A 14,897-nucleotide genomic window follows, 5' to 3' on the forward strand; every position below is an offset into this window, starting at 1 on the left:
TGCCCGGCTGCGAAACGGCAGTGCGTCGATTTGGCAGCGGTTGGGTGCTGCTTGGCTTGCGTACGTGGCTTACTTGGTAGCTAGAGGTGTCGTTACGTTCCTTGAGCTCGGTGTTAGATTTTACTGCAAGTTGTCTGATCAGAATGCAGTGCGCCCAGTGCGTACACAAATGACTAAGGAATGCCTTCGCTCCTATAAAGTGGTACGTATACGCGTTGAGTTAAAGCGCGTCACAAATGGTTTCGTTTAATATAATTTTATTCCTTCTGACATGATGTGGAAAAGCCAGAGACAACCGATGGCAACGTTTTGCATTCCATCCGAATACATGTGCTGTGCAGCGCGAAGTTTGTTTCAAAGTTGCTTGCGTTAGGCTGTGCATAGCGCTGAATTCCGAGGCCGTGCAAACTTCATATCGTAGAGCAAGCAAGCGTTTCCCACAGGACTAGGCAGGAGACATCGAACTGTCACACTTTACAAACGATTCACTTTTAAATGTCACGCGCCTAGCGAAATCTTCTTCAACTTTGGTTAGTACGGAGGCGTTAACAATGCTCACGTTAAACTCTTGTCAATTTCATTTCGGTCAGGTGTCGTCAATGACATGCGCATGCAGTATTTGCTCTGGAGGGATCGAATGTGAAGAGCCTATACAGGATGCACTTACAAAATTGGTCGTAAACAGCGAGGTCTGCTTCTGAGCTTTCCCAAAGCTGAAAATATTTGGAGTCTGAGGAGAAGCATCGTGTTCACGCTTGAGCAGCTTGGGAACTTCATAGCCGCCATGACTCTCCGCATATACTGCTCAAAAGCATACCATGTCGCCTGGGGCGTCTGGCCAACCCTTTAAGTGCGTATACCGTAACCGCCTTTGTATTATAATGTATAGCAGAGAAGCGCGGGCTCATTGCAGGCATCCGCCGAAAAGGAGGAGGTCGGTTGTTCCCAATGCACGAGACCTGCCTGCTGGACCGCCGCTCAAACTCTCGAACGCTGACTTGCCACTTCCTTCTGGTCTCAACCCAGTGCTGGACAGTACCCTTAGAGTATATATACAGGGTGTCAAGATTCAAAAGGGAAGCAGAAACGGTTTTTTGAGAACTCGAGGTTATTCAAGAATTCGAATCTATCAAGCCTCAATATAAAGCATGCATAGTATTTTTTCACTAGCATGTAAAATGGTGACTTAATCGTCGATTCAAACCGCGATGATGCTTAGGCTTCTCCTCACTACGTTGGAGAAGTGCAAGGAAACTCGGCAGTGACGTCATTGTTGACAAATTTTCAGATGTCCGCTGCTTTCGCCTGCATGCTGCTGTGCGTCGTCAGATGGCGCCAAACAGTGCATCGTGCGCTTCATCTTTGATGTCGGTTTTCTTCCATGGAATAACCGTTTCCTCGCTGGAAACGTAGTGCCGTCATGCGTGACGTCATTATCAGGGCCTCTTCCCGTCGCTGTGTACTTCAGAGAAGCCTGAACACCGACGATGACTTTATTCGACGATTACGCCACCATTTCAAATGCTAGAGCAAACGATTTCGCAGGCTTTACTTGCACATTTCGCACATTCGGCAGCCTTAAACTCATCGAGTTCTGAAACCGCTTCATACTGTATTTACACGGGCGCCCTTAACTACAATTAAGGTAACTACGGTTCTCCGTAACTATTGTTAGCCGTGCTCACACGACAAGCCAAACCATAGTTACGCCACTAACTACAGTTAACGTAGCCGAGCTGGCTAACTACTGTTTGCGGCTAACTACTGTTCGCGACAAGATGGCGGCGCCCGCAGCAGCAGAAACGCCGATGTCAAGCGAGTCGTCCTCCCAGAGGCGTGTCAACTGGCCTGATGCAACAACAACGGCCTTGATACGCATCTGGGAGGACCGTCTCCCTGCACTGCGAGGCAACACGCGCAACGCGCGAATATACGCAGCGATCGCGGACGCGCTGAACGCCGGGCTTGCGCCGGGCGAAGGCCCATACACTGCCAAGCAAGTCAAGCAGAAGATGGACAACGTCAACAAGAAAAACCGGTAAGTGCGATCTTAAACGAATAATACTCGTGCAATATCGCTTTCTTGGTGTTGTTTACTCAGTACAACAAGCTATTGAAGAACTCTGGTGCAACTGAGCTATAGCCCCCCATGTGCGGTAGTAGCACATGTCGCTAGCGATTACTGGTGTCCGATACGATCTTGCAGATATGTTGTAAAGGTCGTAAAGTTTTCGAGAGTAAGGACACATGACAGAGACAGCAAACACGTCACTCGGCGTATAGTCGTTCTAATTTGACTTCGCTCGTGCACGCGTGCATCGAACTGCATGACAACTTCATCCTCCGTTTGTGTTGTTATTGTCTACGATCTGCATCGCCATCAGCGTCGGTATTTCATCTTCGGTACGCGTCGGCTATGCACGCACGCGTCAGCGTTTCAGGCCTCCTGCTATGGCAGTAACTGAGCAGATTTATTTATTTCTTTCATATAACTTTTCCGCGTTCCACTCTGCACTGCCTCACAGAGTTGCGGCTTCACTTTCAAAACTGCAACCGGTAGGATTAAAGCAACATCGTAAATTTAAACTGCACTAATTTCACCAGCACATGTGCCTGCTGGTTAGGCACATAATTGTGAAATATTAGTCTCGCAGTGCTGAATGCACAGTGGCCTTTAATGCACTGAAGATAACTGCTGAAACTGCAAACTGCTCGGATTGCAATCTTCAATGTCTTTTATTTAAGCAGTACAATTATTTTAGACGGACGGGCACTGCTACAGGCTCACCCGGTGTGCCATGGTTGTTCTAGTGGCAGCTCCACAGTTTTCTTGGGTGCCTGCCCATGAACGATGATGGGCGAGTCGAGGAAAATATGGAGGTGACTTGCTATTTGTAACATTGCCTATCAGTTCATGAAATCACTGCACAATTCCATCACTACCCATTTCTCAGTGCACTGTGTACTTCGATTTACGACAGGCTGGCCAGTGGCAGACAGTAAAGAGCACATTTGGGAGTTGTGCAGAGTAAACCACTCCCACAACCTTGAGCATCGGCAAAGCAGAGCAAAAATGGCACTTGCCTCTTGAAACCATGTACAGACACGGCCGCGTTTCGATGGAGGCAAAACGCAAAAGGCCCTCGTGTGCTGTGCGACGTCAGTGCGCGTTAAAGATACCCAGGTGGTCGAAATTATTTGAGCTCTCCACTATGGCACCTCTTTCCTCCTTTTTTCTTTCACTCCCTCCTTTCAGTTAAGGTGTAAACCAATATGTGCGACATTTACTGCGCCATTTCCTTTCTTCATAGACCAAGAAAAGACCTCTTCAACCTCAGTGCCATGCTGAAATGCCCACCTCACCGTGGCCGTCAAGAGCTTCTGTTTTTCTCAATATACTGTGGCAGCTGGTGAGTGCATTTCTTTTAGATGCCTTTAACCTCTCCTTTCAAATCTTAAAAGCATGCTGTTTTCTGTTTTGTGTCATGTGCAGCTGCCAGTCGTCAATGAGGCACCTGACGGTGCAGAAGTGGTGATGTCGTGGGAGGACGGGCTTCCAGAAGCAAGCAGAGAGGACCACCTGCAAAATGCTGGCAGTTCCGCCAGCGGCAGCACAACTCCTGTGGTACATGCACTGGCAATTGCAAGTGGCAGCAATGGCTGTGGAGGAAGCAGTGCGGATACTGCTGGGACAAATGGTAGCAGACCCAAAACTCAAAAGAGTGGCCACAAAAGACCGGCAACCACTGTGCAGAAGCTGATTGCCCTCCACAAAACAGAAGCAGAGGAAGCAGTACGGGCCGAACGAAAAGCCCATAAAATGCGCAAAAAAATGGTCCGCCTTCAAGGAGAAGCGAACGACATTAATGCAAGCATGGTCAGGCTTCTAGAAAGATTCCTTGAGAGAGGAAGCAGTCAGTCATAAAATAAAGAGTGATCACAAGTGCTTGTTGGTTTGCAGTTTGTGGTGTATTCTTTTGAGGGCTTCCTGGGTGCTGCCATATTTTTCACTGAACTGTCACGTGCACCTCACCCTAGCACGGCTTAAGAGGCAATGGAATCAGTTTCTGATACTCCAAAGAGGAGGCGTTTCGACAATGCAGACCGATGCAAAGGTATTTAGCAGCATGTGATGATATGAACAAAGCTCTTTTACGTCTGGAATTTTATACTGTGGTTTAAGCAGCAAATTACTGTGGGGGTTGACTACCACAGCAGTGTGCAGTATACGTATTGACAATGGGTGTGTGTACACTACAGAAGAATATAGGTGTGGGTGCAATAAACGAATAAGGTTGTGGCAAGAAATACTGCTGTTGCTCCTAGGGTATCGCTCCACATACCTTTCCACAGTGAACTTCCTGCTGTTGCCTATTCACTGATCATCATTTGCAAGGGGCGTTCATCTTTCTTCCAACCAAATGGGCTGTCTTTAGTGTAAGTGATAGCGTGCGGGGAGACTCTGGGGAATATTAATCATAGCAAAATAGTACTGACATGAAAATGCGCAGAGAAAGTTTACTTTTGCTCAACAAACAGAAAATGCAATAGTATCTATCACACTGCACTTTCAAAAACTGTGAGTGCGAGACTAAAAGCTTTTTGAACTGTAAAACAGGAGCATATAGGCCAGTAATACACAAATATTGCGAAGAAATACACAGCAAGCAATAGAGAGCAGCAGACAATGCACAGATAATGCTACAAAATGACAAAATGAAATAGCACAATGACAGTGAATCAGCAAAAAAATAGCAATACTCAACAACAATGAATACTATAAAATGTGAAACAAGCTATAAAAATGGGAGCGTAAACCAGCTTCTCAGTATTGTGTACCAGCAAATTGTTTATTTACTGGAAGGATTGAGATCTGCATGATTTAACAGGTTTGTCAGCGAAAGTAGTGTGTAGGTGAAGGACTGTTTGTCGCAAGAAGGGCTAGTGGTTGGTACAAACCGCAGCTTTTTACAGCTTAACGTGAGCCTAACTGTACAAATGATAGATTTTCATGCTTTCGAAAGAGAGTTTTGTGGGATATTAGTAAGGTATGTGAGCTCTGTGTAAACAAATTATTCTCTAGCAGTGTTCCCCTTCTCAAACTATATTTTGTCACAGGTGTAAAAGACGAGCTTAACAGTCAGCAGTATGCTTCGTCAAGTTCTTTCTTGTCCTTCCTTTGCTTTGTGCTGCATTTCATCCTTACATATGACCCACTCACCCAAACCTCTGGCTTAAAACAGTTAACTTCCGAGTATCATTCCACTTGCCTCATCCTGGCAAAGCAGCAGCCTCTGTACCAAGTAATCTCGCTACAAGGCTTTCATCTGGTTTGTAGTTAAATGGGTTTCCTTTATGGCAAGTGAGTGTTCCAGCTGAGATTAGGGGCCTTAAAAGTAAAAAAATTAGTTCTGACATAAAACTGTACATGTCTGATATACGTTGCTTACAAGTAGTTCATTGCAAACATATTGCACTACACTTTCTTCAATGTCTTGTTTTTTAGCAGCAGTCATTTTAAAAGCCATGAATGTTGACACATTGAACTGGATTTATTGATGCTTGGTTACCAGAGCCTGTGTTCATGAGTTAATGCAGAAGCACATGAGAATTATTCTTATGGGGAAATAATTATGCATGTGTTGTCTGAACCATTAATAAAGGAAACAAATCTGAACTTGGAGGCAGATGAAATTCTACTGGAATAAATTTGTGCAAATGATGCCATAATGAGGCTCCTAGCATTCCTGAAATGCTAGGTAACAACAAGGGGTATACAGTCGTGCATCAATTTTAATGGATTATTTGGTTCCCGGGCAGTACTGTTCATTAGGAGAATCATTCGCAACAATAAATCATGACGAAGCAACACAACAACAAAAATCTCCCTATCAATGGTACATAATGGTTGATGTGCGCAGCATAAAACTTTCACACTGTGTTTTACCGGTGGCCAAACTAAAAATACAGGAATACAAACATATTGTTGCAGACATGGTGTTACAAGGGGTTAATTCCAATGGCACAATGACTATGTATCCCAGATAGTCCCTCCATCCCCTGCTGCACAATACACACATGCACTCTGTCGCCACTGGTTGCACTAATATTTGTCACCGTAACTGCTTGAGGAAAGAGGGAACCATTACAGCAACTCAAAGGAAGGACAAAATGACCACCATGCAATAAGGCTCTATTTTAGAATGAGAGTGAGCAGACTCTCATGCAGCGTCCGAGATTTGAAAAAAAAAAAAAGAGACAGTACAGGCTTGACAATAGAGTTTTCCACATATTGGTGTTAATGTAATCGTGAACAGGTAAAAGCACTGTCTTGCCCACAACGAAGATGTACAGTTCATGGCATATGCAGACAATGTCATCATCTGAATAGAAGTGTGCAAGCAGCGTATACCCACCAAAGTATCACATCCCTTCATGAAGCTTAAGATTCATTTGAGGAAAATCTCATTACCACAGGCATGCATATGTCTCCAGAATAAAATGAAATACAACACAGTCAAAGAGACACCTACAAACAGATGCAAATGGCAGCTCAGCACGAGAGACAAGCGGTTGAAATGGTTAAAAGAAAGGTAGGTTGGTATTCTTGGAATTCCTGTGAGAAGAGAGCAGTGGCAGAATGGGTGCAGTAGTAGAAACTCAAGCCTCTAAATGAAGTCCTCATAAATGGCACCAGCTATACTAGCAATGCATCAGCTTTGCTGCAGTGAAAGCAAAGCAACCTCGGGCAAAACGCCTTCTGTGCCAACCTACAGTTGCCATTTCCTCTCATTCTCATTATATACACAGAGCTAGCTCCTGTTACATCGTGCCATCTCTCTGGCTGCTACGCAGCTGAACCACCTATTAATTCAGCTTAACAAAACTGAACCCAATTAGCCCAAGGTTTTAGTTGCTCAATACACTTGAGTCATCTATTAGTAAAAAAAGGCAAGGAACACGGATCATGCAAGATGTTTCAGTTGCCTGAAAGATGCTTTGCCAGAGCATTCCGTATAGCTACCCCTGACGGCTCTACTCGGCTACTTGTGCACACTGGCTGAGGACGCCTCTCATCTGCACTTTGCACTGCACCAAACCAGCCTGCGTCACACTGATCATTGAGCTGCTCACAGATATTGTGCAGCACACAAGCAGCGCGGATCACAGTGTTCACATCGTGTACGTTGCAATCCAGACCCTTCAGCAAGATTCTGAAGCGTGCTTTCACACGTCCAAACGCATTTTCGACCACACGTCTGGCACTCGACATATGAACATAATCACACACTGAAGAGCACAGGACACGATATCGTACACTCGTGTCACGAAAGTGAGGATGTAATGAAGCGCCGCACTTGACTGCACTAACGACGCACAAGCGTTGCGAACACAGTCAAAAATGAGGCACAACGGAAGGAGCGATATCGCGGCTCCCGTTGGGACAGTAGTGGCTAGATATGGCTATTATGTTGACTGTAAAGTCAACTACGATCATTGTGTGTAGACTCCTTTCCAGCTTTACTCTAATGTCCGCCACATGCGCAGGAAAAAAACTGCCCCGCAGATAGAAGAACGAGAAACAACCGTTTTTTCGATCATATAATCTTTTTAAAGTAATCTTGATTGATAATACACCGCTTAAGGTGAAATCATAAATTCACAAAGGTGGTAATCACATGACGGTTTCCGTCACTCTAACCGACATGCCCAAATTGCGTGTAAGCACGGGTAACTGTGGTTTGCGTTAACTATGGTTAAGCCCTCTAACAGCAGTTAAGCTTAACTATAGTTAGGCTGCCCGTGTAAAGAGGATATCAGTTGCCCTTTAATGATAAAAAAGAAATTAACGAGAGCTAGCCCACAAACGTCCGTACTATAAATGGATTATGCAGCCCGGCGTACACAAGCATTGATAAAAATTATCGGAACCTGAGCAATTAAGTAAAATTCATTAACTATCTTCTTGTTCACTCCAGTGAATAGATTTGCATATCTTTAGGTTTTAGATTTGCATATCTCACAACACAGGTGTGTTACTAAAATTGTACATGTGAAGAAGAAGATGGGCATTAGCCTAGCGCATTGCCATCGCTCCGAGCGAGACCCTGCAAAGCCTGACCGTCAGCGGTCTGTGTTGCTCCGCTGCTCCCCTAGACCTCAGCGTCGTAAAATAAACCACTGTTGCATTTGGTGGAGGTTCGGTTCGCTGTCCCCGTCCGCCTTGAACTCTGCAGCCACACGCTACCGACCACCAGTATACCCGCAGACGCCTACCATCAAGTGGGTCCGGCAGTCATAAATGTTCCTGTTCCCTCCGCGAGCGGGACCCCGCCCTCTTCAGCGGAACTGTTTAGAAGAACTTCTTGTTGGGCAAGTTGGTGCATTGCTTTGAAGGAACCAAGTTGCGCTACAAAAAGACAGCCACAGGAAAAAGCCAGGGAGACAGACAGCGGAACTGACGACCACGATGCCGAACACTGGCCCATATCACACGAGGAGGTGAGCACCTGTGATAAGGGGGACGACACTACGAAATTGAACAACGTCATCTTCTATTTGACTGGCGTTGCCAACCACTGGTATCGCAACCAGACCTCTCACGTGGGCCACCTTCAAGAAAAACCTTTTCCGAAGTGTTTGGTCGTCCTGCTGTCCGAGAGCTATACGTGCCGAGCAACGCTTGCGCTAGCGTTCGCAGCAGTCGGGCGAAACATTCACGAGCTACACTGAATATGGGTTCAACCTGTGTTCGTCCGTCAACGCCCGTATGTTCGAGACCGACAACGTAAAGCATACTTTAAAAAAGATCGAGGATGACGTATTTCAGATGCTGTTGTCCCGAGATCTGTGCACCGTTTCCTACGTTGTCAGTCTCTGCCAGAGCTACGACGAGCTGCGCAAGCAGTGGCTCCTCACTCGACAGCCCGCTGCGCCTGTCGAGTCGCTTGCCGGCCTGTCAGCTGCACCTGACCACTCGGTGCTATCGCAACAGATCAAAAACTTCATTGTTGAGCAAGTTGCTCGACAGTTCTCTCTTCTGCCATCCAACCCCGGGCCGTCTCCAAACCTGGCGCCAGACCTTTGCCACGCCATCATCGAACGTGGGGTTGACGCCCTTCCACCGGTCCATCCGCCTGCACCAGCACCTCAGCCTGCTCCTCTCGCTGCCCCGTCGACCTATGCTGACGCCGCTGCACGCCCCAGGTCACCTAGCTACCGCTCGAGTTACGCTACGCCTCAAGCGCCTGTACCTCAGATCCCTCAAGTGACGAGGCCTTTCTTCAGACCGCTTCCACCAATCAGGAATCCCTGGCGTACAGGTGACAATCGTCCCACCTGTTACTCTTGCGGTCTGCCTGGTCATGTGACCCGGCATTACCGTCGTCGGGAGCCAGTATCCCCGCCGCCTCCCCAAGTTGCCGGCTACTGGTCTCCTCAAGCTCAATACGCAGCTACAGAGCTACAGCCAAGCCGCCAGAGTATCCCCTGTCGCCTGAAGCTCCGCCTACTCCACCCAGTGCTCACCTTCCCCGCGTCGCCACTCCCTTTCTCCCACGCGCCGGCGCCCCGCTCTTCCGCAAGAGGAAAACTAGATTCCGCAGTCCCTGAGGCGAGAACTGCGCCTCCAGCGAAATGTCAATGGCCTCATTTCTCTCCCGACAATGTGGTCGAAGTTTTTATGGACGGCGTTTCTGTTCTGGCGCTCATCGATACCGGTGTAGTTTGTACCATGGCCGCCACCTTTTGCCGCGCCTTGAGGAAAATGACGACACCATTTAATGTGTTCTCGCTGCGCACGGCAAGCGCGCAGCCTACTGAGCCGTTAGCGATGCGCATTGCTCGAGTCTTTACTCAGGACGTCCTGTACGCAACTGAATTCACCATTTTGCCGACCTGATCTCATGACATCATCTCGAGTTGGGGCTTCCTGTCGCGCCATAACGCAGTCATTGATTCTGCTTGTGCTGAATTGGAGTTATTTGCGTACAGCGATTCCTCGCCGGCTGCTGCCCCTTGTGCCGCATCTCCCAAAGTCGTTGTTGCCGAAGACGTTAACCTGCCTGCGTACTCTGCTGTTATTGTGTCCATCACTTGGGACTATGCTTGCGACGGCAATGTACTTTTTACATCATCACCCATATTTCTCCGCCGCAAGTACTTGCCCTTACACCGTACTCACCCTTTCAGCTGGCCTTACCACGTGGTTCTGACCAATACATTTGCGTATCCTTCCGCTGTGCGTCGCGGGAAGTGCCTCGGCACCGTCCAGCTGATTGGTTCCATTCTCCAACGTGATGAGAAAATGATAATTCGCCGTCCCTCGGTGCAGATGCCCTCAGCCCACCGGTCACCACGCTAAACACTTCGCCTACACACGTTTGCCTTCGCTTCATCGACGCCACTTCCTGCACCTCAACGCACTATGCTTCTCGCGCTGCTTCCCCAATTTCGCTTCTCCTCCGATTCGCACCAACCCGCTTTGAGCCGCACGTTGACTGTCGCCCATCCCCTCCGACACCGGTGGCCATGCCCCTCTGTGTGAGCGACCATATTGTTTCTCCGCGACTGAGCGCCTTCTAATTCACGAACAGGTTGACACCATGCTTCACCGTCCAAACGTCTCCCCCGTAGTACACGTGAAGAAAGATGGCTCTATTCGTTTCTGCGTTGATTACCGCGGCCTGAATAACATCACGCGAAGAGACGTTTGCCCTCTTCCCTCTATTGATGATGCTCTGGACTGCCTACAAGGAGCGGAACTCTTTGCTTCTCTCCTTTTGTCCTCTGGATACTGACAGGGCCCCCATAGCAGCCGAAGATCGCCCTAAAACCGTATTTGTGACCCCTAACGGCCTGTATGAATTTAACGTCGTGCCTTTGGGCCTCGTAATGCTCCGGTCACTTTCGAGCACATGATGGACACCATTTTTCGCGGCCTGAAGTAGAAGTCGTGCCTATGCTATGTGGACGACGTCGTGATCTTTTCGCCCGACTTTGGTACTCACCTGTCCTGGCTCAAGCACGGCTTGACCTGCCTTTCGGACACTGGCCAGCAGCTCAACTGAAATAAATGTCGCTTTGCTGCTCAAGAACTGACCATTTTAGGCCACGTTGCAGATGGCGCCCGTTCTGACACCGCCAAACTTTGCTCTGTGACTGCATTTAGAAAGCCCACTTCTATTAAGGAGTAGCGCAGCTTCGTAATTCTCTGTTCCTATTTTCTGCTTTTTATTCTTAACTTTGCTGCGATTGCTGTTCCTAAAGCTCAGCTTCTCGGCAGCAACGTGGTTTTTCTCGAGTTGGTCGCCTGTATGCGACGACGCCTACAGAACCTTGCGCAATCTCCTAACGGCACCACCCATCCTGCGCCACTTTGACCCGCAAGCACCAGCCCAATTAAACATGGACGCCAGTAGTAATGGATGGACTCGGTGCAGTGCTCGCTCAGCGCATATCTGGATTCGATGAATACGTAGTTCCTTACGCCATCCCCACCCTCACGAAAACAGAGTGCAACTTATCCGTCACGGAAAAAGAGTGCTTGTCCATCGTCTGGGCCCTCAGCAAGTTTCGCCCTTATCTCTATGGCTTTCCTTTTGACGCTGTCATGGACCTCGACGCCCTTTGTTAGCTTTCTTGGTTAAGGACCTTCCGGCCGCTTGGCTCGATGGGCGCTGCCCCTACAAGAATATGCCATACGCGTCGTCTACCGGTCACGCCGCAAGCATCAGGACGCCGATGCCTTGTCCCGCTTCCCACTACCCGCCGAGATTGCCAGCCTCTTCGCCCTCGAACCCACGGCGCTTTCCTCACTACCAGCGACATGCCTTCAGAGCAGCGTAACAATCAGTGGATTGTCTGTCTTCTCGACTTTCTATCCGATCCATCTGTGGTCCCAGCATCCCGAGCCCACCGCCGCCAAGATTCGCATTTTGCCATTCGCAGTAACCTCCTTTATCGGCGTAACCATAACCCCGGTGGACAGAAATGGCTTGCCGTCATTCCGCGACATCTGTGCTTCCAAATCTGAACCTGTTTCCACACTGACCCGGAATGCGGCCACGCCGGAGTATTCAAGACGTACAGTCGCATCTGTCTCAGGTACTACTGGCGTGGCATGTACAACTTCATCCCCAAGTATGTCCGATCGTGCCCGGCCTGCCAAAACGCCGTAAGCAACTGCCTCATCGCTTCGCTGGCGAGTTGCATCCACTACCCTGGCCGCCTCGCCCCTTCGACCGCGTTGGAATAAGCTTATACGGCCCTCTGCCGTACATCGCTGCTGGCAACCGCTGGGTCATTTTGCCATTGATCACTTGAGCAAGTATGCTGAAACCGCTGCGCTCCCGGCTGCCACAGCTCGTGATGTGGCGTCCTTCGTTTTGCAGCGCTTCATACTTCGCCACGGTGCTCCTCGTTAACCCCTTAGTGACAGAGGACGCGTCTTCTTGTCCGACGTCGTTAAAGCTCTGCTCGCCAAGTTCAATATAATTAATTGGACTTGTACCGCCTACCATCCGCACATCGCACCCTGGGTGTCATGTTGGCCATGTACGCCGCCCAACCACACGAACTGGGACCTCGTAAACCCTTTATAACGAACGCCTACAACATTGCTATATGAATTACCATAGGTTTCTCGCCTTTTTTTTTTATGTTTTACGGCCGGCATCCACCCGCTCCCATCGACGCAGTTGTCCCCTACCGCCCTGTCGCATCTGAGTGTACAACTGTCTCTGAAACTGCCCAGCACGGAAAGGTCTGCCGCCTGATCTATACGGTCGCTCATGACAAATACTCAGGAGCGCCACAAACACCACCATGACGAAGGTCAGCTTGAACCGGCATTCCCACCCGGTTCACTCGTGTGGCTGTGGATACCCTCCAGTGCTCCCGGCCTTTCCAAGAGAGTCCTTTCGAAATATCATATACTCTACGCCGTCCTAGTGCACACATATCACCAGTTAACTATGCTATTGAGCCACTCACGCCGTTTGCGGATCGCCGCTATGGCCACGAGACTGTATGTCCAACGCCTCAAGCCGTACTATGACCCGGTTGTGTTGTCGGCACCATGAGTCGCCAGGGTGTCTCCTCTTCTCACCGGAATCATTGTGAAGAAGAAGATTGGCATTATAGCCTAGCCGCATTGCCGTCGCTCTGACCGAGACCCTGCTCAGCTTGACCGACCGACGGCGGACTGTGTTCCACCGCTGCTTCCGTCGACCTCATCGTCGCCAAATAAACCACTGTTACATAGAAATTATAACAGCCTTTTGATGCCACTGCCTCTAAGATGGAGAAGAAGGAACTTTATCGGAAAGGCCCATCGACGTGAGCAGTGTGGGTCGCTCCGGACTGCCTCTTTTTTAATATTAACATTCATTATAACTACATTGAATAAAAGTTTAATGCATTTCCGTTAATTACTCAGGGTAAAATTACAATTCTTCTCACTGTGTCCGCCTTGCCACATAACCCATTTTGAGTAATGCCTTTTGTGTACTACTCTCGATACATTTTTTCTTTAAACCTAGTTTAATTTTAACAGCCTGTGCAAGTCGAGCCCACTTGGAACGAACCTGATGGTCAATTGGATGGCGTTCATTGTATCCGAATTTCGTAGTAAATATACTTCCTATATTACAGACAAGGAGGCTAGGTCGACAGAAGTTGCATTTATTACTTTTAAAAGTGGGTTTTGTGCGGTTATTTCTTCAAAGCTGACCGTATCACGGTACTTCTGCAGAGCGGTCATATGTTCTCGCCGAGACCATGGCCAATTGTTTGCTCCGAACAATTGCTTTAGGAACGCCTTATAATGTATAACTAATCGCAGATGAAGCGTTCACGGTAGCTGTTGGCAGTTCAGCCATCTTAATCATATTCCTGGAGGTCGGGATTGCTCTTCACGTAGAATAGAACAGCTTCGTTGGAGTTCGTTGGTGTGGGCGCCAACATCGCAGAGGCGAGGTCATTCCATGAGGCATCCGACTAGTTGTCCATCAAGGAGTTGATGAGCAAAAACCAAGTGCGCGTCTGATCCACTGGGCTTTCAACAGCGTCGTCGGTCGTTCCTGGGCTCATGCGGGGACGAAGGTAGCATACAGTGCACGCTGGCACAGAATGTATCAGCTGCACTGTTTGTGGTCTGAGTGCAGTCTCCACACGGTAACAGCAGGAAAGGTCGACGGCCAACTTGGCAGGAGTCACATACCACGTGATCAGCTGTTCCTCCAAGGCATTCGAACTTTTCAAGCCGCTCCCGTTGGTTTATTTCCGACCGAGCGCAGTGTATACCGTCGGTTTCGATGTGTCAACCGCGCTCTTCCTTCTCTTTGCACGCTTTGCCCAATCGGTAGAGATGAGACGATTGACTGCGGGCCATCGGCTCGCGCTTGGCTGGCGGTTATCTACAGTTTCAATGCCGCCTTGTTTACTGCTTTTTTGTGACGCCGTGTTCTCTCCGGTGTGGTGACACTGCGGATGAGAGACGCGTTTTGGTCTCTGCACTTGTTGGAAGCGCGGGTTTTTCGACTACGGAGGCAAGTTTGCGGCGCTTCCTCGTTCATTATAACTGAGTGGGACGGCCACAGTTGTTCGTTGTATCTTAAATGCGTTTACATTGCCCTAGTACATATTTTGACGGTAGCGCCGCCGTCGTTCGTAATAATTGAGCGTTCGCTATACCTAAGGCCGTTATAAGTGGGCTCGACTGTATTCCTACGGCACTACAGACGATGTATTCCTACAGACGATCTAGTTAAAATTAGAGCGCTTTTGGAACACTTTCTTCACCGAAGTTTGCGAGTTGGTTCGCTGTTGCGCTCAGGCTTTCTAAATCTACTGCTCTTTGAAAGTGAAGGTAGCGCTATAAGGAAGACCACACTGTG

General features: G+C 48.6%; 1 pseudogene; it reads left to right on the forward strand.

The window, feature by feature from the left end:
- Positions 1–1,778: 1,778 nt before the first annotated feature.
- Positions 1,779–14,897, forward strand: part of LOC149371806 (uncharacterized) — a 71,681-nt pseudogene continuing 58,562 nt past the window's right edge.

This window comes from Amblyomma mixtum, chromosome 1 (genome assembly GCF_055824585.1).
Source record: "Amblyomma mixtum isolate Tamu chromosome 1, ASM5582458v1, whole genome shotgun sequence".
Classification (NCBI taxonomy): Eukaryota; Metazoa; Arthropoda; class Arachnida; order Ixodida; family Ixodidae; genus Amblyomma; species Amblyomma mixtum.